We start from the raw sequence: 23,088 nt of genomic DNA on the forward strand, positions 1-23,088 counted from the left end.
AATAGCAAAAAATATTTGACAATACTTCGATACTTCAGTTCAAGATCTAAATGTCTGATTTCACTTATATCTTTTTCTGAAGACACCAGTTTGATTTCTCTTCTGCCTCCCAACAGTATATTTATAAATGGATGTGAGTCATAATGCTTAATCTCTCCATGCACCATTCAACGTGTTGGTATTCAAAGAATTGCTTTGAGGAGTTACTGTTCAAATAACTCCATATTTGTGTGTATGAATAAACAAATTGAAAACTCCAGATTTACAGCATACATACTACAGCTGGTTATTGTGACTTTGTTTGTTTGCAGTTATTTATTTACTGACAGGATCTTCAGAAATGATCTGAAATATTTCACACACACACACGCACACAAGAAAGTGATATAGAGATATAACATTTGTATATCTCTATGGGAAAAAAATATCTGTTGTCATTAAAAATACTGCATATTCAAATGACTTGAGCAGGTTTTACTATGTTTTTACAACTGTAAGTAATACCACATTTTCAACAAGCCACAACATCCTGAACATATTGTTTTTTCCTTGTCCCGCCGGCTAAGTTTTGGTTTGGGCACTTTGTCACGTGTTTTTTTTAAATCAGGAGATTACAGCCAATCAGAGTCAATTTTTCAAACAGCTCAACAAATAGCAGGAAAACAAACAAACCGTTTCTTTGCAGTGTAAATCTGAATCTGTTTGCTAGCTGAATGTAAAGTTGGTGTATTTTCCAGGACAAAAAAAGCCTTAACGTAATAACTTCACACAGAAATGGACGTAGCAAAAACCAATTTAATTTAAACATGTCATGTACTCTTTTACATGTGTGTGTTCTATGACAGTCCTAGGCAGTTTATTGTAGTGTACTGCAGACTAGGGCTGGGCGATATATCGAGTTTTTTAAAAATATCGATATATTTTCATACGAGATATAAGATGTGACAATATCGTTTATATCGATATAGTCTATGTTACGTTATAATTATACTTGTGGAGCCGCAGGTTTGCCTCTCTTTCGTCCACTTTTGTCTCTACGCAACGTTACTCGGCCTCGCCTCTCCTGCACTGAACACAACTCCCCCTCCCCCATAGCTTCACCTGCAGGCAATGACAAGATGAAAGCGGAAAATCTCCGTTAGCGAGTTACCGTGCGTGGGGCTGGATGGCGTCAACGTGTTAGCGAGCTAACCGCGCTAACGAGCTAACCACGCTAACGACATGCAGCCCAGAGGGGCTGCACGGCCTAAAATCCTTTCCTTTTCTCAAAAATCGACAGTGCACCTTATGTATGAATTCTGGTTGTGCTTACTGACCGCGAACCGATTTTATGTGGTACACAGCGCTCAGCAATCTGTCAAAAAATGTTTTAATATGACTTTGCTAAGCTACGGAGCTGCACCGCTTGATGGATTGTCGGAGAATTACGGCTACAGAGGAGGAGCCTCGCGGAGTGATACGTACAGTGTGTGTATAAGGACCACAAATGGCACCCGTTCAGAGACGTGGAGCAGCTGTGAAATCTGTCTCTTTGTTATTATGCTCAGCGTCTTTTAGTTTACATTTTGACTGCACAATTGTGAGCTTTTTGTTATGCACAAAAACAACATTGTTTTCTTTTATTTATGGACCATGATTATTTAATATATGCTGATAATTTATTTTTGAGTAATATCTACGCTGTATGTAAATAAAAGTGCCCGTGTGACATCTGGGACACAGTGTGACTAAGAACTCTCTTTTTGTTCTTAACTTATGGCTTTAAAAAGAAAAATCGAGATATATATCTTATATCGCCATCCAGCTAAAAAATATCGAGATATGAATTTTGGGTCATATCGCCCAGCCCTACTGCAGACTAAACTGGTTAATCTGCAGTACCGTGGTACGGTTGACATTAAAGGACTATGTTAGGCTGGTGCACAGCAGGCTGTGGTGTCCAGGGTCACTTATAAGTTATATCAAGGGTATATTTAATTGAAGCTGAGGATGCTTCACCTATTATACCAGATTTATATTATCTACAGGTTGGGAAACAACAATGACAGCTCAGTAAACCTCAGATTTCAGGCTTGGGTGATCACAGACTATGAGCATTAAAAATACAAATGATTATACAACTTACTGCAAAGTAATTCTTTGACAAATCATAGGGCCCTCCACCAGACAAATCTTAGTTTAGCCTCTGCTTATAAGCCCAATATGAACATAATGAAGTGAGAAACAGACTATTTATCTCTTCACCTTGACCCTTCACCTTGATGCCCTGGTTTTCTGCAGACTCGGCAGCGGCTGATGATGCTTTCTAGGAAAGGTCCCTTCACTGTCTGAGGTATGGGTTTACTGTAGGAGAACAACATACAGAGACAATAATAATTACAGATAACTTAACAAATTAAATTTGATACAAGTTGCCAAATCACAAGACAGCACTGTTCTGAGTTGGGAAGCCTCTAAACAGCATTGGACAAAAGAGTAATGAAAGATGAACGATTCCTTGAATATTTAACTGAAAACTACAGAACTATGTCTCCTTAAACAGAGAAGTGAACAGTTCACCCGAACATGTTGTTGGGGTCGAGGGAGGCCAGCCAGTAGCTATAGGAATCAGGATAGTAGTTACACGTCCCCCTGCCATGACACTCTATAAAGGGCACTTGGCGGAAATTTTCCAGACATGAGCCAGGAGAAATCAGGGGCTGCGAGGATCCCTCTGCTCCAGCACCTGTTTGCTGTAACAGACAGTAAGAACAGAATCACTTAGAGAAACAAGATCTCTGAATTCAAATTTTAAAAATAGTAAAAATGAACAAAACACTGATTTCTTTACCATGATGAAAGAGTACCCAGTCCACAGTGATTCCCAACCTCTAGGACATTCTGGTATGAGAGTCCTCTGACTGTGGATGGCTATGACATTGGAGGTGGTTTCACACACTGAGCACCTAAACAGGTATCCATATTATTTTATTCCACACAAGGTTAGAGGGTAGATATAGGTGGCAATTTTAGTTAATGGTAATCACACTAAATACACAATCTTATCCCACCTGCTAATGTAGGATTTCAGCATTTCTCCTGATATGGAAACCATGTTCATAGGCATGGGAGTTTCAGTGGACAACCAGTATGAATAGTCATTACGAGAAGCATAGCGGCAGGCATTTTCAGTGTCACAGAACAGAAAAGGCATTGTAGAGAAACGAGGCAGACAGCTCCCCGTGGTGCCTGAGAGACAGTTTAAAACACTGGTAAATATGCAGATTTTATTTATTTTTTAATGATGCAAAGATGCATCTTATATATGCACATACAACTTCTGGGTGTGGTGTTTTCCATGCTCTTACCAAGGTCCTGCCCATGAGCTCTTTTATATCCATTGATAAAGAGGAAAGAGTAACCACTGTAGATGAAGCTAGTGCCATGAGGACATTCAGGGGGGTGGATGCTCTGACTGTGCCTGACTATCAGGAAACTGTCAGCATAACTTGGACCGGTTCTGCCGGGCAAACCTGCAGGACCCTTATGACCTGGAGTTCCAGGTCTGCCATTGGGACCTGCAGATTGAAGAACATAATATGCAATGAAATAATATCACGTGGGCAGTTTTGTTCAAGGATATTTTTGGAAACTGTTGGGGGATGTTCTATAGTCACTACTACCTGCCACTAATGCACTGAGGACCTGTTTTAATGTGCACTGGCAGATAACTTCATTCAGAGGGCATTATTATTTTTTCCTTATTTTTTCTTTTTTCTTATTCACACAATGTAATGCACAACTGTGAAGCAGGAGCGCTGCCAATACCTGAACTTTTATTGTTTTTCAGGTGTGATGTGTCCAGCTATTTGAAAGGCAATTCCAATCATTTGAACACATTTAACACTTCACATTCTACTGAAATACTTGGAAAATGACGTTTTCAAGTGTTTTTTATATTCTAATGTGTAATTGGAATATACACAAAAACACATTTTAACCCAAACATTTTGCCACATGTACACACGTATTTTTGTAAATGGAGATTTTCCATTTTTGTTTAAAAAAAAAATCCTATCCATATGTAAACGCAAAAAACAAAGTCAAATGCTGTCAAGCACGTGCCAGAGCAACAGGTGGCAATATAATCCTAACTGCATAGAAGTCTTGGCCAATCAGAAGTCTAGAAGCCTGGGAGGAAAAGAGTAAATAAAGATGAATGGCGCATAAAAGCAGTCTTTCTAAATGGTCGGATAATAACTGCAGATAGTAAGATTAACAGCAACAGTATTTTGTCTATATCTGCCATTGTAGAGATTCATCTCATGTAAACAATAACATGGCGCACAGCGTGGCGTCAAAAAAGGCGCACACCTTTGATGTTGCACGACTAAATCTCAATTTTCCTTGTCCACATGTATACGCAAAAACTGGAGTTTTCAAAAATCTCCACCATAGTGATCCAAAACACTGTTTATGTGTGGATGAAAGGTCAAAACGCATAGAAAAAGCTGTGTTTTCAGAAATACCCGTATACGTGTGGACGTAGTCTTAAACACACCTGGCAGCCCTGCTCTTCCTTTATCTCCTTTGTAGCCTGTAAATCCAGGCAGACCAGGTGGGCTGAAACCCTGCATTCCTTTGATACCATGCTGGCCTGGAAAAGAAGTGTTCAATAGCAAAATTTATAATTCGAATATCACATATTACACAGGGAAAGGTAATACATGCAACAAGGATTAACTCTAAAAGTATTAACCTGGTGGGCCTGGAGGTCCTGGTGGACCAGTTCTTCCTGGAGGTCCGCATGTGCCACGGGCACCAGGAGAGCCTTGAGCTCCTGGTTCATGTATTACTTTTCTAAATGTTGCCTCACCTTTACGCCCTTTAGGTACACAGAAGGAGCAATTAGAAAGCTATTCCCCAGATATATGTAATGCTTAGCTTATCAAGTATTGACTCACCTGGTGGTCCAGGAATACCTTGGACCCCTGGCTGACCAGGAGGGCCAGGGATGTACCCAGGCTCTCCAATTTTACCTAAAGAAAAAAAAATTAATGGGATTATCTCTTTGTATTGCTGCATGGATTCCAGCATGATGATGATGTGCATTTCAAATGTATTGTGAGAAACTTGCTGAAGACTTTGTTACTCTTCAACATAGATTACCAGCAGGTCCTGGGAATCCTGGAAGACCTGGGTCACCTCTTACCCCTGGGCCTCCAGGTCTGCCTATTGCACCCTGAGGGGGCAAATGGAAATAGAAAGATCAGACTCTAATTATTGCAGTTAAAGTTTGAAGACCTGCCATTCTATACAAAACATTAGTTTTAGTACGGTGTGAAGAATGCTACAGAAAGGCTTGATGAAAGATTACCTCAACTGTAAAATACATCTTTTGCTATGAACTCTCCATTTTAATCAAAAACTCATGTCTACTTTCTCTAGGCATTTGTCAGAGGTAAATTACTGTAAAAACGTACAGGTGGTCCTTGTGGGCCTGGATCTCCTGGTTCCCCTAGATTACCCTGGCTTCCTGGAAGACCTGGGTCCCCTCTGTCTCCTTTTAACCCAGGCACTGCTGTACCTGGAGGACCAGGTGGGCCAGGGTAGCCTACATTGAGATTAGAAAGGCACTGATTATGGAGATAAAAGTAATTGAGGATGAGTGGCCTAGTGAAATAGGCATGCAAGAACTTCCATACAGTGACCAAATTACACAAACTGAAATCATCATCTGGACCTACAACTTATCGAGTAGATTCTAACCTTTCCTCCCAGGATATCCAGGTTCGCCAGGGTCTCCTCTATACCCAGGAAGACATGCGCCTTCTCTTCCAGGTGACCCTCTTGGGCCAAGGATGCCTTGTGGACCTGGAATTCCTTTGTCTCCTGTTAGTCCATGAATCCCTGTAACAGACAACCCAGGGAGGCCAGGATTTCCAGGAGGACCTACAGAGTGGAAAGAACAATTAGTCTAAATCAGTAAGGAATTATTTTAGTAGTGATGCATAATTTAATGTAATGGAACAGGCCTTTAGTATATTTTATTGTTTGATATTACATATAAATACATCAACTGATGAGTGCTTTGTTTGTTGCTATATGTATCGCTCATTATTTAACTTCCAGCATGCGGATTATACTGTAAGTACATCAGGTCTCTGGGTGTGGTTGAATGTATTCAGTGTTTTTCCAAGATTATCTAAAATAAGAAAGAAAAGAAAAGAAAAAAACCAAACAAATCCCAAAACGAAACACTGGACCCTCGCCCTCCTGCATAACCCCCACTCCCCAGCTCCTTTAGAGGGTAATGTGACTGGTATGTGACTCACCTGGCTGACCAGGGTCACCACGCTTCCCAGGACTCCCTTCTATCAAGACTGCAGAAGAGCGATATAAGAACAGATGAATTTGCCTGCGCCATTCAGGGGTACCATTAGCTATGAAAGAGATAGCTATTCTACAGGCCTTTTTAATTTTAGACAAAAGAAAAAAACATACATAAATACATAATTACATAGGATTATACATGACCTCAAAGAACCATACAAACATTTTTTATGCAGTATTTGGCTTACTAGTCTCTCCTTTCTGCCCGGGTGGGCCAGGAATCCCATCCAAGCCCTGGCTGCCTTTCGGACCTGGAAGTCCTCTATTTCCTGTTGGACCCACATTACCTGAGGCAAACACGTTTTAAAAAGTACACTCGATTAAACTTAAAGTATAAATAAAAAGCGAAAGTACTATTTGATCATTTCGAATTGATCCTGGAATGAGACAATGGGTTGCACTTCAAAAATATGTGGTGAAAAAAGTTTCTTCATATAGTTGCAATTAAAAGGACTTTGCCTTGTGGTCCATTAGGTCCGCGTTGCCCTTTGCTACCTGGAGGGCCATCTGACCCTTCTGGCCCTTGAGACCCTGAGGGACCTGAGACAGAAGGAGTGAACAGAGAGAGTTGGGTAGAGAGGTAGAGTGTTAAAGCTGTCTAATATTTTTATCAGTTGTACAAACCATTTAGTCCAGTAGGTCCTGGGTCTCCCTTGAGTCCAAAAATTCCTGGTAAACCCTCTGTTCCTGCAATTCCAGGTTGTCCTTTTTGACCCTTCATCAAATTAGTATTAGTCAATCCCGGTTCACCCTGAGGACACGAAGGAAATAATGAAAGAGGGATAAAGAACCTATTGATGAACACATTTGTTTCAAATAATATACACATTTGTATTTATTTACTGGAATCTTCTCTACTGCATCAGTGACATTTAAATTCTACCTTTTGGCCTGCTGGTCCAGGTGGCCCATATCCATTGTACTTTGGTTCCCCAGTAGCTCCTTTGAAACCAGTTTTACCCTGATCACCATCTCGCCCTGGTTTTCCCAGTATTCCTCGATCTCCTTTTATTCCCTTTGGCCCTGGCAGAATTAAATCACTAGTAACACTTTCTAATAACTATACTACCATCATATTTATAATAATGACGTTAACAAATAATTCAAATCAAATGTTATACTATTATTGAGATGTCTCTTAGAGCTCAAGGTTCTAATTCACAATAGTTTAAGGTGCATGCAGTAATATTCTAAAGCACAATGATTCACTTCTTATTGTTAGTGTCAACATTCGATTCACAATCTGAAGGGGGCCCTAAACTGTAAAAAAAAAAAAAAAATCAGTAAAAATACAATGCATTGTTCTGTATAGATGTGAACGGATTTTCTGTATTCATTATCCGCAGATGTGTTTCCGTACTTCTTAATTACTATTAATTACTATTACTATTAATGTACTATTAGTACATATTAAAGCTTATACATTTTTTGTTTTGTTTTTTTATTAAAATATGTTAAAACATTTTTAATTTGTTAAAATATTAAAAAAGTTTTTTTTTTTAAGCTTACATGTTTTTATTGAGAAATAATTGTTAATTTATTTGCTAAGTGATGTCTGCTGTGACCAGATGCTAACAGTTGCCTGTCTCAATACGAGTACTTGTGCATACCCGGGTTCTTGTGGACTCGTGATAAGTCATCAGTCAGAGAACAAGTACCAATTCAAAAGCTGTATCTCAAAACCTAGGCTGCATTTTTCGGAGGACCTGGCCTTTGCGATCTACGTGGGCCGGGTCCTTCGAAAACTGAGAAGGCTGGAAGTGAGCAGCTGTGAAATGGGACGGTCTAGCCTTCAGATTTGCGTCACCGCTGTCTCGGTGGAGTTTGATAAACTCAGCCGTCTGCTCCTTGCTATCTAAAATATAACAGTACACTGGAGTAAATTCTCGACCATCTCACACTTGTGTTTAATCAGTTTTCTGTTTGACGTTTATTCAGCTGGGTGAAAACCCCAGAGGAAAAGTTTTATCTAATCTAATCTAATCTAATGTCTTTAATCTCAGCCAAACCGATTTACTCAGGAACAAATAAAACACTGAAACAGCCAAACAATACAATTTTTTAAGTTACCTAAGTGACTTATATATCATGTTTAACCTGAGTAGCGGGGGGTTTAAAAAACAATGTGCCGGGAGTCCGCTGTTCTCGCCGGAAATTATGTGGGTTACAGCTGCTCCAAGACAGTAACAGTAACAGACTAATTAAACAATAAAATATGTTACAGATTTTACAAATTTAAGAAATAGCACTAGTATATACAAATCACTCAATTATAAATATCAAGAGTTAAAAGAGGTGATTATAAATAAATATCAAGAACATTGACAAGGATATTACAGAGTAGAAAAGAGTGTGTGCAAAAAAGATGTAACAATATTATTATCATTATTATTATTATTGTAACGGGCATGCAACTTGGAAGATGCTTGTAGTTTTCTCACTACATAAAAACTGCACACTGAAAAGGTCATTTATTAATCTTTTTTTATTAAAAGGATTTTAAAACATGAAGTTTTGTACATGTTAAATTTTTAAGTTTAAGGTTTTATTTTTTTCAGTAGTAGAAATCGTACAATAACAATACAATGGAGTTCTGAAAACACAATACAATAAATTATTCTGCACAGTGATCACTGAGCATTCATGAGCATGATAACCAAAATATTCTTAATTTTTCTTTATTTAACTTCAGCTTGAAGTAAAATGCAGTACTTACCTGGAGGCCCCCTCAGCCCTGCATCTCCTGGAGCTCCGGGATGTCCTTTAAACCCTGGTGATGTTAATAATCCATCCAACCCTGGATCACCTGGTGAGCCTGGGGACATACAGGCACACAGCATAAATACAGTTTGGCAGATTTACAAACGGAAATAATAACTAGTCACTGTGAATGTTTAGCTTATTTCAGACCTCTTGGTCCAGGATCCCCTGGTGCTCCCACTTTTCCTCTCCACCCTTTTGATCCATTCCTGCCAGGATCTCCACTTGGACCAGCCAGACCAGGGTTACCTTGTGCAATACAGTTAGTGTTAAAATATTATTACCATGTCCTACTCAATGCCCTGTCCTAATATAATGTGGATCATTTGTAAAAATAAATAAATAAAAAATAAATAAATTAATAAATAAAAAATCTCAGAAACATTAAAGACTGTAAAAGGACATTTTTTGAACAAGACTTTACTGGAAAGTGTACCTGGTGGACCAGGGTCCCCTGAGTTCGCAGTATAATTTTGTGGTGATGGAGCTCCTGGGGCACCTTTGGGACCTTGGTCTCCATTCATACCTGGGGGGCCTGGAGGACCTCTAGGCCCATCTGGGCCAGAGTCACCTGCAAATAGCCAAGGTAGCTCTAACTTCATCAGTTTTATATAAATCAGTTTTTCATAAATTACTGTCACAGAGGCAAAAACTATTATACTGTTTCAGATCTGACATGTTTGTGTATATTATATGCATTGTGTTTGTGTGCACGCGCACGTGTGTTTGTGTTGCATTTGTGTTTACCTCTTTGACCAGGTGGACCTACAATTCCAGGCAACCCATCTGGTCCATATCCTGATGGCAATCCATCTGGTCCAGGGTCTCCTCTGGGTCCTAACAAAAGTGAAGTTGAATATTTTGATAAAAATCAATACATTGTAAAAACTCATAAAGTAATTTTGGTATTTTCAACATCACATTAAGTACTCACATACATGAAAAACCCAGATTTTTTAACTATTCCATATTGATGAATTTAAATATGAATGGTCTATCAGATAAGGAATACTGTACCTGGTTGACCAGGTAGGCCATTTTGTCCTTTGATTCCTTTTTGTCCATGATGTCCTTGTGAACCTGGTCTTGATGGCCCAGGGAACCCAGGTTCACCAGCAGGGCCAGGAAGACCAAACCCAGGCAAACCTTGATTTCCCTTCTCACCAGGAAAGCCATTAAGTCCTAAAAAGAAAAAAGAAAAAAAAAAAAAAAAAAAAAAAAATATATATATATATATATATATATATATATATACACACACATACAGCTAAGATACTGCGCAGGACCCTCAAGCTCCCAGGCCTCTGGTAGAGGACCCGAGCTTGAAGGATAAACCGCCCGCAGGGCGTGCTGGGTGTTTTTTTTTTTTGTTTTATATATGTGTGTGTGTGTGCGTGTGTGTGTGTGTGTGTGTGTGTGTGTATAAAGGTGAGGAGCAAAGGAAATTTAATATATAAAAATATTAGTGCTGTCAGCGTTAATCTCGTTAAAATGACGTTAACGCCATAACTGCACTAATTTTATATCCAGATTGGTATTACTAAGCTTTTACCTGTTTTTTTATCTGTCTGTAATGTTCTTTCAGGGCTAACACCAAATACACCACACAAGTCTAGCATAGACTAACCTTGAGGTCCTTCAGAACCACTTGGTCCTGGTTCTCCACTTGGCCCAGGCAAGCCTTTACATGATTCTTTGCTACCAGGTAGCCCTGGAAGCCCTTCAGAACCCTTTACTCCTGCACAAATCAATAACACAATCAATGTAGCAAACAGATCAATATTGTTGCAAGTTTGTGCTTTATTATGTGCTTATGAAGAGTACAGTTTTGATTTTAGTCAATAGTCAGTTTAGTCATCAGTACCCTTTTCTCCTGGAAAACCAGGACTGCCAGTTAGCCCTGGATATCCAGGTAAGCCAGGATTCCCAGGATCACCTGCAGGCCCGGGATCTCCATCTTCACCTGGAAGCCCTGGGAAGCCTGGAGGCCCAGAGTGTCCAAGGTTGCTATCACCCTGTTATTAGAAAAATAGAGGACATAATGTATATGTTAGCATTCACTACTTAATCTGCTTCCAGAATTATATTGCAAGGTATAATGTTTGGTAGTGTTTGGTAATGTTCCAAGCCTTTGATTATGAAAAAAAGAATGCTGCATTTTCTCATTTCTTTGTCATTCCCTGATCTCCCTTCACAAAGAACTGACATAACATGAAGGAAGCAATCATTTGATTGGCCAGTTTTTAAAATCAAATACCTAGACAATAATGTAAAAAATAATTTTTATTTATTTATTTTTTGCTTTTATGCCTTCCTGTAAAGACCAGTAAAGTGCAATAGAGTGTTTGCTATATGAAGATGTATGTTGTATCAACTTTGTTTCTAACCTTTGGTCCTGGAGGACCAGGAGGGCCTTCTTGGCCTGGCTGACCTGGGGAACCTCTACCTGGAGGGCCTGGGACACCTGGTTGGCCCTTGTCACCTGAAAAATACATACTTATCAGTAAACACATAAATCATCTATGTGACTAGTCCTCATTTCCTTTTGAGACAATCAAAGTAATCTCATATCTAGGAAATATTTTATGTGTTTGCAAATATGCAAATGTTTTCTGCATAAATTCACAGAACCTACCTTTCTGTCCTTGTTTCCCTGGCATTCCAAGAAATGACAACGGGCCACGTTCTCCTTTCTGGCCTGGTATACCTGGTGGTCCTAGATGACCTGGAGCCCCTGGATGACCTGACATTTGTTTTGGTGATATAAAATATGTTTCTCTTCTGCCATTGTTTTCCATCCATCCAATTATTCATCCACCTATTGAGTTATGCATCCATACAGCATATCCACATGCAGTACTTACCTGGGCTTCCAGGTGAACCTGGCCAACCCTTCAATCCAGGTGGGCCAGGAAGTCCTTTACTGTATATGACTCCAGGTTCCCCCTTTTCTCCTGCAATAAAGGAGAGATGTATGTTAGTATTTTACTATATTTAAGTTTTTATTAAATTTTACATTAATCAGTATATAATATAACCTGGAATTCCTGGCTGCCCTGGAAAGCCAGATACCCCATTATCTCCTTTCATTCCTGGAGGCCCAGCAGGTCCATAACCCACTGGCCCAGAGTAGCCGTCTGGTCCTGGTCTGCCTAAAGGGCCTGGTGGGCCTTGGACTCCACGGTCTCCCGTTTCACCAGAGAAGAAATACTATAGAGTGGCAGAATACTTGTTCTAGCTATGACTAAAAAAAAAATTTGTTTTGCTCCTGTACATGTTAAAACCTCTGAAGCATCAAATGTGACACCTGAGATGTGGAATTGCAGAAGGCAAAAAATGTCATGTAAAACTCAGATTTGTCAGCAATTTCTCACCGGATCCCCTGGAAGCCCTGGATTGCCTTTGCGACCTGGCAATCCTGGAAGTCCAGGTAAACCCGGATCCCCAGGCCTCCCAAGCTGTCCCTGGTCCCCTTTTTCTCCCTTTGGCCCAGGAGCACCAAAGGAATACGACTCTCCCTTCTCTCCTTTTCGACCTGGAAAACCTGCTTCACCAATTGGACCCTTTGGAAAAGAATTAATATTAAGTGTTTACATAGGTAAAGAAAAACAAACTTACAACAAAGCAAAAATTTCAAGACATGTTTTCTTACAGGTCTTCCTGGTAAGCCTTTAGGTCCTGGGAAACCAGGATCACCTTTATCACCTCGAGGCTGATTGAAGCCTGAGCGGCAGAAATAGTGCACATTCTAGTTTTAAATCTTATTTGCTTTCCATCACTACCAGTAAAAGTGCATTTGAATGCACCAACTCAGATAGAATAAAATTCATCTGTTATGCAGTGCTTGTTACCAGGCGGGCCAGTTTCACCCTGGGGACCTGGAGGTCCTGGGAATCCTGATCCAGTACACTCATAACAGGGATCCCCCTTTTGTCCTGTACAAAGAAACAAACATTTTTTAAAATCTCAATTATTGCACAATATTATTTTATATATGAGATTCAAAGGCCTTGATGACAACTGCACACAACACAGTAGTCTGCTAGTAAAAATAAGTCATAACAAGTTTGAAATAAATAATAAATACTAACTACAATGGTTTAAAAAATTAAAAAAGAAGGCTTTAAAAACAATCCAACCTTTCATTCCAAACACCCCATCGTATCCCATGAGTCCAGGCAATCCATTCACTCCTTTAATTCCTGGCAGACCCTTGGTAACTCTGTTAGCTACAAACGACAACAAACTTAGTGTCCTAATTACACTTTCAAAACATTTCCTCTAAATATCTGTATAATTATTGCAGTAGTATGTCATTAATATCCTTCACTATAGTCATTTAGCCTATATCTAAGAGTTTAAAAATCCATATCCACTCTGTTCAATGACTATCAGTGGTCCACAACATACATGCTACAATTCTATAAATAAAAAGCTAAACTTTCAAAGTTATTTGTTTATTTATTTGTTTTGTTAAGCATGATAGATATTGAACATTTAATTAGTTGTTGTTTTGTCTCTTCCACAGCATGTCTTTGTCCTGTCTTCATCCACTCACCCCCAACCGATTGTGACATGACATCTTGCAGTAGGTTTATTGTTAGCATTTGAAGTTATAGTATTTGGAGGATTTAGGGGAGAACATTTTTGCATACTTCTGTCTTCAGGGATTCCAGGTGGGCCCTGATCTCCAGGAGGTCCTTGGTCACCAGGCTCTCCATCTGGACCCGGAGGTCCGATATAATCAGCCCCAGGCTCCCCAGAATCACCTTTTAGGCCTGGAAGGCCATTGGGACCACGTAGGCCAGGCACATCAATACCTAATCCTGTGCAGGGTAAAGTGAGAGGCCATGAGCAAGCTTTACAAAATAAGCTTAACATGTGGATGAAGGTACAAAGGATGTTATTCTCTTTCAAATTCTTTCTTCACACCTGGAGGTCCTCGTGGTCCAGGAAAGCCCACAATACCTGAGAAAAGAATAGCCACATGTGTTATTATTGTATGGGCAAGTCAGCTACAATAAAGCAAGGTTTTTTTTCATCGGCTCATGACTGGTGCAGGCTTTGACTTTAGGATTTGCTATTCTGTTGTATATCTTCTTCATTAGTTTGTATACTATAGAGTATTATGCACCCCGAGGCCCAGGAAGTCCAGGTGGGCCCTGATGACCAGGATCTCCCTTGTATCCTTTGATTGGCTCAGTCACATATGTCTGTAAACAAAATTGTATTGGACGTTTTAGAACAACAGGAAGTGATGGATTCAAATAAAATCCACAGAAATTCATTCTGTATCCATAACAAAGACTAATGTAGCATTTTTCTGACCATATAAGGACTGTAAAGTAGAAAACTGTCATAAACTCACATCTCCACTTGGGCCAGGCAGACCCCTATTTCCCTTTTCACCCTATTTAGAGGATACAAACAAAGTGTCATGCAAAATATTATTAGCCCTTCAAGAGATTTTTCTTTGGTACTATACCACCTTTACTGATTTGATTTAGTACTTTAATGTATAAATGCACATTTTAAAGAATTTAAAGAATCTGAATAATTAGTAAGAAGAAAGGACAACTGACCGGCACTCCTGGCACTCCTGGATATCCTGGATCCCCTCTGGGGCCAGGTCTTCCCTAAACAGAAATATGTTGTATTCAACAGTTGTATTGTTGTATTCAATATATATATTCAATATCTATCTATCTATCTATCTATCTATCTATCTATCTATCTATCTATCTATCTATCTATCTATCTATCTATCTATCTATCTATCTATCTATCTATCTATCTATCTATCTATCTATCTATCTATCTATCTATCTATCTATCGATCGTACTGTTTTTAAGCATAACAAAACAGTACCACAAATCCATGTGGTCCAGGATCACCATCCTTGCCTGGCTTACCCTGTAAGGACAAATAAGGATAAGCATGAAGATTCATATAAGGTTGAGTTTTTCAGGATGAAGTACATGTTTTTATTTATCTTCTCATAGATTTTTTACTTAGGTCTCAAAAATACAGTTTTTAGACTGTAAAATGCCAAATGTTTGTGATCTTCATGTAAATCTTCATGTTCCTCAAAAAATCGTTTGCCCTCTGCCACCTCTGGAGGGCGACCCCTTGCACCCCGCCCACAACTTGTTTGACCTGCTGACCTGTGATTGGCGCCTCAGGTTAATCAGGTCCCACACCTCCAGACTCACTAACAGCTTCTTTCTGTAGGGCTTTCAGACTTTTAACAAACACTATCCCCCCACACCCCATCCCTTCCTACCCACCTCACCAATCATGGCCTGAGTAACCCGCATCACTCAGGCCACTCACATATGGACTCTATACTCAGAACAAATCCTTTTGCACTGCTTCCAAGCACTTTGCCCTCCAATGTGTGCCTTTCTCTTGTTTTGTATATATTCCTCTCGACTGTCTTTTGTTTGCTATTTATTCCTGAAGTCTTTACTATTTATATATTTTTCACCCTGCACAGTTGCCGTGGAGCACCCATAATTTCATTGTACAATGATAATAAAGAGCTAGTCTATTCTAAAATAAAAATAGGTAAAATAGGCCTTCAAATAAATATATAAAAATAAAAAAATTTCAAACAGAAATTGAATTCAAATTAAAAATTCTTATTCAAAGACACATATGTGGTCTTTGAAGCAGTGACTTCTAATATATATGAAATGAGAATGTGACCATATCAGGGTTGGAGCTTTTTGAGGACCCTTTTAAGCAATGCTGTGCCCCCCTCAGTCTGAAGACACACTAAAAATATGTAGAATGATCAGTTTCTTTGATTTAGAGACGCTGCTGTTGTCCCTGAACTGGGATGGCCTAAACAGAGAGCTTCAATGGGCTAATAATAAAACTATGCAACATAATTATGTTTGTTGTTGGTTGCTGCTGTCTTAGCAAAAATAATTTTGATGAAGTGATTACTATAATGTAGATAACCAATGACAGTCTTTTCTCTCGTCTTAAATGGCAAATCGCATTGAGTTTGATGTTGCATCACTGCCCTCTGCTGCTCATCCTCTTTTTCGTGCTATTCATACTGGTGCGGGTAACCCTTTGGTGCAAAGGGAAGGAATGAAAAAATAGGGGGATGTGTGAGAATTGTGGAATATCAGGCACAATAAATTGATTAACCAAATGCCATATGTTTGTACACAGTCAAATGGAAAAACTGAGTGGTAATGGGATGCTGTGTCTTACCTCTGGACCTGGTAATCCTCTGCCTCCTTTTGCGCCTTTACTATATTGTCCATAACCAGGTTCTCCCTGGAAACAGATTAAAATAAGGACAAGAATCAGAAAGTTTCTTTAAAATTAGTGAATGTATTCAGTCGTCTTGAATTTTAATTCTGTACTTACCGTTGAACCTTTGCAGCCCTTTTCTCCTATATCTCCCTTGTTTCCTTTTAACCCCTAAATAAGAATGAAAAAATAAAAACAACTGAAGTTATGTTCTGATAATTTCAATGACAATATTTCTGTATTAGAGTGGCAGGATGTGGAAAGAGCAGTTCAGGGACCAAATGTTTAGAATTGTATTTTTAAATTGTATTTATAAATATTATATCTGTATTTACTATGCTTCATTTGCTTTTAATTTTGCCTCATCCTTTTTGTAAGTTTGCTAGTTAATCATTTTAGAAAGGAATTGGAAATCTCATCTCTTTGGTCCCAAACACGGCAGCATGTTTTGACTACTTACCCAGTTGCTTTGAAATGCTTTGGGCAAAACAGTTCTGGTAATGCGCCTGTGATTTTTTCTCATAGTGTCACTATTCACACATTGGAAACATATGCCCTTCAAGATTATTTTTAAGTAATTTTTTTTCTTTGCCTTCTTTCATCTCTTCCCATTAGTAAACAAATGTTGTTTTTTTTGTTCTGTCGATTGAAATTAGCAGGTTAGTGCAGGTTACTGTTCAATCAGCCACTGCAAAAGTAGGAAAATATGCAGCCCAGTCACCGAAGAGTGAACAGTGTGACGTGAGAAATCCTTGGGTCATGTTCCAAAACTAGAAAGGCAATGATGATTTTGTCGAAGAGTATTACATGAAATTGTTCCTGTACCTCTAACACGAGACCCCCTGAGACAAGCTCCGTGATCCGACCTTTTGGTCCAGGTGGACCTGGTGGGCCTTGTCTCCCCTACAACATAAAAATTAAAATTACCCTCACTGAAAAAAACAAGACATAATATACACAACTGTCGGCATGAATTATGATACAATGCTGCCACAATAATAGTGAAAAAGAAACTACCTTAGGTCCTTGAGGTCCTGGGGCACCACTAATACCTTCCTGACCCTAAAATAAAAGTTTTGTTTTTCATAAACCAGAAAATTTTATTCATATTTGCTTTTATCAGGCAGTTCACGTGAATAGTTTTAGGGTGTGAATAACTCAAGACTCACAGCAGCTGTGGTTTTACTTTTTTGACAGACTCATTATCACAATACAAGCTTTCAAACCTGTACACACATACGCAAATTTAATTCTAACAGCATTACCTTTGGTCCTGGAGGCCCTCGACGTCCAGGAAAGCCCTGTTCATAAAGAACTTACACACTTAAGGTTAAACATCACACAAAAACATGTCATCCACAAAAATCTCAGAAAAAGCTTTGCTTACAACAGAGCCCCTTGGTCCAGGTTCACCAGGTTGTCCTTTGTATCCAGGTAAACCTGGATCTCCCTAAAATTCAAGGAAACTTTGCTTTCAATATAAAATAAACATAACTGTTCAAAAATAAATATATGTGTGTCTGACTGACAGGATTTATTTATTAAGAGAGCAGTCTAAAATGTTACCGGCTGTCCATCCCTCCCAGGTGGTCCACGGGGCCCTGGTTGTGAACTGCCTTGTATCCAAGATTCACCCTATGAAAATGACGCTTCAAAAATGTAATAATACTTTATAGTTGCAGTTAATAAATCTTGTTAGTAACTGGCATCTGTAGACTTTGACTGTCACTTTTAAAAGGTTTTTATCAACCTTGGTAATGTGTTGTGTACCCTAACCCAGACATAACCGCACATATTTCGAACTGGTTAAAAGTCAGTGCTTCCTCTGAAATCCCTCAACTCAGAATTTGTGTCAGAGCTTTGAGAATCCCCCTTTTTCCCCTGATGGCATGGATGCATGCTTTTTGCTCAGCCACCATCAAAGGAAATGTGATTTGAAGACTGGTAAATGTTGAATATCACAACACAGGAACACATATAGGGGTACACATATACATACATTGTATTTTCTGAAGCTTTTAGAGGGTCAGTTCTTTTAAACACTAGAATCACATTTTCTAGCATTCTTGTGCATTCAAATAAACATGAACAGTTCCCAGTAGTTCTTGCCCAAACAATTAGCTTTCTAATTGTAATATTTACATTGGTAAGGATAACTTTAACTAGCTAAGCTTCTTGAATGACAGCCATTGCTGAGCAATTCTGCAGACACATCTTTCACTGGTACAAAAAGAATTTAGCACAAGGCCATGAAGCAGCTTATCATTACCTTAGGTCCAGGCTGACCCGGTGGACCCTGTGGATGAAAAACAAATATTCAAACATTTATTTATCAATTGTTCATTTGGGTAATTTTAAATGATGATGCAATGAAATATGATACCAGAGTCACTGAGAAGTGTAGCAACACAGAATAAAAAAAATGTTTTGTTTTGTTCTTACTGGCAGTCCATCAAGACCAGAGGTCCCATGTATACTGGGAGGTCCGTCTTCCCCCTTTTGGAAAGTAATGCGTTGAGAACATGCAGTGAAATTACAAACTCTTTAACCTATAATACATTTAAAAATGTGCTCTTTCAAATTAGAAGCCCCAATCCTAACCCTGAAAAAAGTTCAAAGCATTATAGGTCCACAGCTAATATGCAATATTTTCATACATCTGTTCCATTGCAGCCTGGGGCTCCCGGTGGGCCCGGAGGCCCCTGTAAGCCTGGGACACCCTATATAAAACACAACAGCCATGTATGAGGATCTGCAGGAATATGCATGTCTGTGATTCATACATTAGACTTGTATACACAACAAGACAACTCACTGGTAAGCCATGACTCCCAGCAAACCCCTCTTTGCCTTCGAGTCCCTGTAATGACAGAAGCAAAAATAGCTTTCATTTTTAACATACATGTAGGTGTTACTGACTGAAAGACAAACAGACATTTTTTTTTTTTACCGGATCGCCTTTTGGTCCTGCTGGTCCATCATGCCCAGTGTTTCCCTGTCATAGTAGGCAAACTTTTAATTAATCCCTATGGCATGGTATAGCAACACATACAGTCATGTAAAAAAAGAAAAGTTTCATTCGACTATGAAGTACAAGCACACCCTTACTGACTCCATAGTATTTATCAGGGTAAGTACACAAGTGCTGCTAAATCAAATTAACTTAAATTAAAACTTAAAAATTAAATTAACAAAAAGCACCTCTAAAAAGCAGCGATTCTGCAGTTTGCTGGTCTGGAGCATTTAAGTGCATATTAACACAGTGCTCCAACTGAATTTACCCCCGAATCCCACTGCACAGTGCTCAGAGAACATTTCTATGTGCAAACCTCAGTGAGCTAAAGCAACATGTTAGTTGGTGAGTAGGCCAAAATTCCTTCAAAGCAATGTGAGCAACTGATGAAGTCACACTGAAAATGATTTCTTCTTTCTTCAGGCTGTTAAATCATGTGGTGTCCTTGGTTACTTCGTTATTTATTTACTGAATTTCCCGGAGGAACCTACCCGAGGTTATACTACACCATTTCATGTTGATTTTTCCTTTCATTTAACAAGTTCAATTAAAAATGTGTAGGCATATAAGAAATTTTGAATTATATATCACATATAATAATATAAGATCTAATTTAGATTGACACTACAAACTGTGTTAATATGAGAAAACTTAATGAGAGTTTAAGTTTTACCTTTAGTCCCATCAGGCCAGTGGGACCATCTGGTCCAGGACGTCCTGGTGGCCCAGGGGAACCTGGATTTGCTGGAAATCCTTTGTCTCCCTGTGTGTGTAAATGTATGAATGAAAAGTAATAGGACACAGAAAGAAAGGACATAAGGTGGCAACCAGTAAACAAACAGCAGCTTCATTGGTATTGTCACTTTATAAGTAAATACATAGATGCTGTTTTGTGAATGCTTATGAAAATATTGCCAACTATAACTGGTATTGGTACATTTATCAGCTGTATGTGGTTAAAATGAGAGAAATTGCTATATTTATAACTGCAACAAACCTAGTGTGTAAACACACTGAAATATTTATCCATATCCTTCGTAAAGGATATATTTAGCCATACATCCATTTTCTTTTGTTTATTGATAAAACTGTACAGTCTACATAACAGTAAAAATGAAAACAATTTACTTTATCATTACATTTAGGGGGTAATGAATGACTAGAGAATTTTATATTTCTATGACGAATGTGTCTATTTGCATATATTCTAAGATGTGTTTCATAATTAAATTATTTGTTACTTTGAAAAATTATTTAATTAGTGGGGTGTACACCGTAGTCACGGGAAGTACAAATCTTGCTTTGAGAAAAAAAAAAGAATGAAAGTTTTGTGAAAAGAAGAAATAAGTAGCTGTAAACTGCAGGAGGATGAACTGAGTCTTTGACACAGACAGTGAATTAGACACTTACCCTGCTGCCTTTCACTCCATCACAGCGGCACCTTGATCTTCCGTTGCACACACACTAGAAGAAAGTTTACATTTTTTAATTTCTAATGCACAAAATAAAAAAAGCAAAATAGAATAAAAACAATTGTGTTTTTGACAAATTGTCAAATATTTGTAATGTAATGCTGCTTCCTCAAAGTCAGTTGTCCTACTGACTGTAAAGTATTTTCATTTTGCATATACTGCATTTAAAAAAAAAAAAAGCATAAATAGGTGATTTCTCAATTTTTTCACCGTAGCTTTGGTGTAAAATCTTTTTCCTTTTTTGTTGATTTTTGTTTTGATTTTGCAGGCTACAGGTCCTCAAGGCAGTTTTTAATCATACTTTTTTTTTGCTAGTATAGTGAGGGATATTCCTTGTACTTGGGGCAAATTTGTGGAGGATTACCACTTTTAAAGCAATTTGCCTTAATAACATCTCTGTGATGGGTTTGTAGCTTAAACCTATTCGCTGGAACGTTCAAGACAATTTAACTACACAGCAAAGCAAGACACGAGTAGGCAAAGTTCTTGATGTTTCTCGCAGGGGAGAGAAGTGGACAAACGCCGTTCCTTCGCTTGACCCCAGTTGCTCTTGTCCGCTCCCCCGTAACACTGCTCTTTTATTGAGGTTACATAGGTTCATTAACATATGACGTCTACATACACACAAAGAGTACCTTGCCTGTGCGTTGTGTAAGTATGTGTGTGTGTGCGTGACTTCCCTAAACCTGCTGGTCTGGAAGTCCAGCAGTTCATCTAAACAAAAGGCACGTAGACTAAAACAGACATAGATACGTTTATCCTACCACAAAACAATAAGAGAAGGTACGACCGTGTGAATGCCAGAACACTCTGGGAGGCACACAGAGTCTCCACAGACTACTAAAGATCAAACCTCTACCAACATGACATTGATTATAAAACTCTAAGCAGATATGAGTAGATATTTCTAAGCATAAATGACAATCCACTATATAAACTTGACACTCTGCTGTGTTAATACCCTCCTGAGTCTCTATTGAACACGGTGGCCTTTAATTAGAAAGCTGCACACATATTTGCTTGTCAGCAGTGAAAAAGGTTTAGTGAAGCTAACAGACTTTAAAAAGTGGGGTAATAAAGTATAGAAAAAGAGTAATCTGCACAGTGTTGTTTGTAGTCTAAATATTAGGACACCCTTGAGACAAAAGCAGCTTAGCAAGAACAGCTACAATGATAAAACCGTTATACCTAATTACTGGAAATTTATTACATTGGTCATTAAGCTATAATTAATTCAGTTTTTCAGCTTTTTTTTTCTTTTGCACATGAAACAACATCAAACTTTTCCATGACCTACCATAAAAAGGCCCACCAACATAGCACACTGAAGAGTGCTGTACACATTACCTAATGGAGTGCATCAGCAAACAGGCTGAAAAAAAAGCATCACATTTCTTTGGAAGATGTTTAAAAAATGGTTTCAGGATGCTTTTTTCCAGTAAACAGTCATTAAGGTCCTCACAGAGTTACCAAAAAGAGAAAAAGAGAGTCCTATACGGCATTACTATTTAAGAAGTTACTGATCTACAGCTTTGAGAAAAATATTCAATGTCATTCTTGAACCTATATTTTTTTAGAGGAAAAGAAAAACACTGTATTTAGATACAGAATTGAGTTGTTATGTGGTTTTCTCTCGAGCAATGTCGATTAATAAGTCAGTACAGCTCAACAACAAGCCCAGTCCATGCAGGGTGACATGAAGGAAAGCAACACAATTTTTTTTAATCCAGAGTCAGCCACAAAAGAGACCATGTCCCATGTGTTTATATTTTAAAAAAGACAGTCAGTGCAGTGATGGATTATCAGTGCGTGCAAAGCTTAATTTAAAACAGTCAATAAAACTAATAAGGAGAAATAAGAAGGATCTTACCTTTTTTCCATCAGTCATCACCAGCATTGCAGCCAACAAGATTATTGGAGTTATGAATATTGGAGTTCCCATGGCTTTTCTTTCTGCATTTACATCAGTAGTTTGGGAATAACCACAGGCACTCCAGGGGGGATAGGTGTCTCCTTGAGTGCTCTCCTCTGTAACCAGCTTTCAAATTTCACTCATCTACCGCAGTGCTTTGGGTGATGTTACGTGACGGCAGTCCTCAATCAAGGTTTCCCCATCTGACTTTATGACTTTAGACAGTACAGCCCGGAGAAGTTGTTTAACTTGACCTTGAATAGAGAGGCGGTCTGAATTTTCTGTTGTG

At 38.7% G+C, this 23,088-nt stretch overlaps 1 pseudogene across 1 annotated transcript; it reads right to left on the minus strand.

Moving 5' to 3' along the window:
• Positions 1-781: 781 nt before the first annotated feature.
• LOC113010005 (uncharacterized) lies at positions 782-23,008 on the minus strand (annotated as a pseudogene). Its single transcript, XR_013903433.1, has 51 exons — positions 22,758-23,008; positions 20,826-20,879; positions 20,089-20,178; positions 19,353-19,397; positions 19,218-19,262; positions 19,060-19,122; positions 18,845-18,898; positions 18,672-18,698; positions 17,969-18,037; positions 17,790-17,852; positions 17,668-17,703; positions 17,420-17,464; positions 17,228-17,305; positions 16,520-16,573; positions 16,361-16,426; positions 15,002-15,046; positions 14,715-14,768; positions 14,501-14,542; positions 14,267-14,345; positions 14,065-14,100; positions 13,788-13,958; positions 13,272-13,361; positions 12,984-13,067; positions 12,785-12,855; positions 12,507-12,695; positions 12,171-12,342; positions 11,997-12,086; positions 11,768-11,875; positions 11,520-11,614; positions 10,997-11,147; positions 10,760-10,870; positions 10,150-10,314; positions 9,880-9,969; positions 9,283-9,703; positions 9,089-9,187; positions 7,256-7,395; positions 6,997-7,123; positions 6,832-6,912; positions 6,561-6,671; positions 6,315-6,362; positions 5,749-5,931; positions 5,463-5,593; positions 5,149-5,221; positions 4,944-5,018; positions 4,739-4,864; positions 4,541-4,636; positions 3,348-3,557; positions 3,051-3,228; positions 2,831-2,945; positions 2,560-2,732; positions 782-2,343 (listed from the first exon to the last, which is right to left on the minus strand). The product of XR_013903433.1 is annotated as an uncharacterized LOC113010005 (transcript).
• Between the last annotated feature and the right edge of the window lie 80 nt (positions 23,009-23,088).

The sequence above is a fragment of the Astatotilapia calliptera genome, chromosome 18 (genome assembly GCF_964374335.1).
Source record: "Astatotilapia calliptera chromosome 18, fAstCal68.1, whole genome shotgun sequence".
In the NCBI taxonomy this organism is placed as follows: Eukaryota; Metazoa; Chordata; class Actinopteri; order Cichliformes; family Cichlidae; genus Astatotilapia; species Astatotilapia calliptera.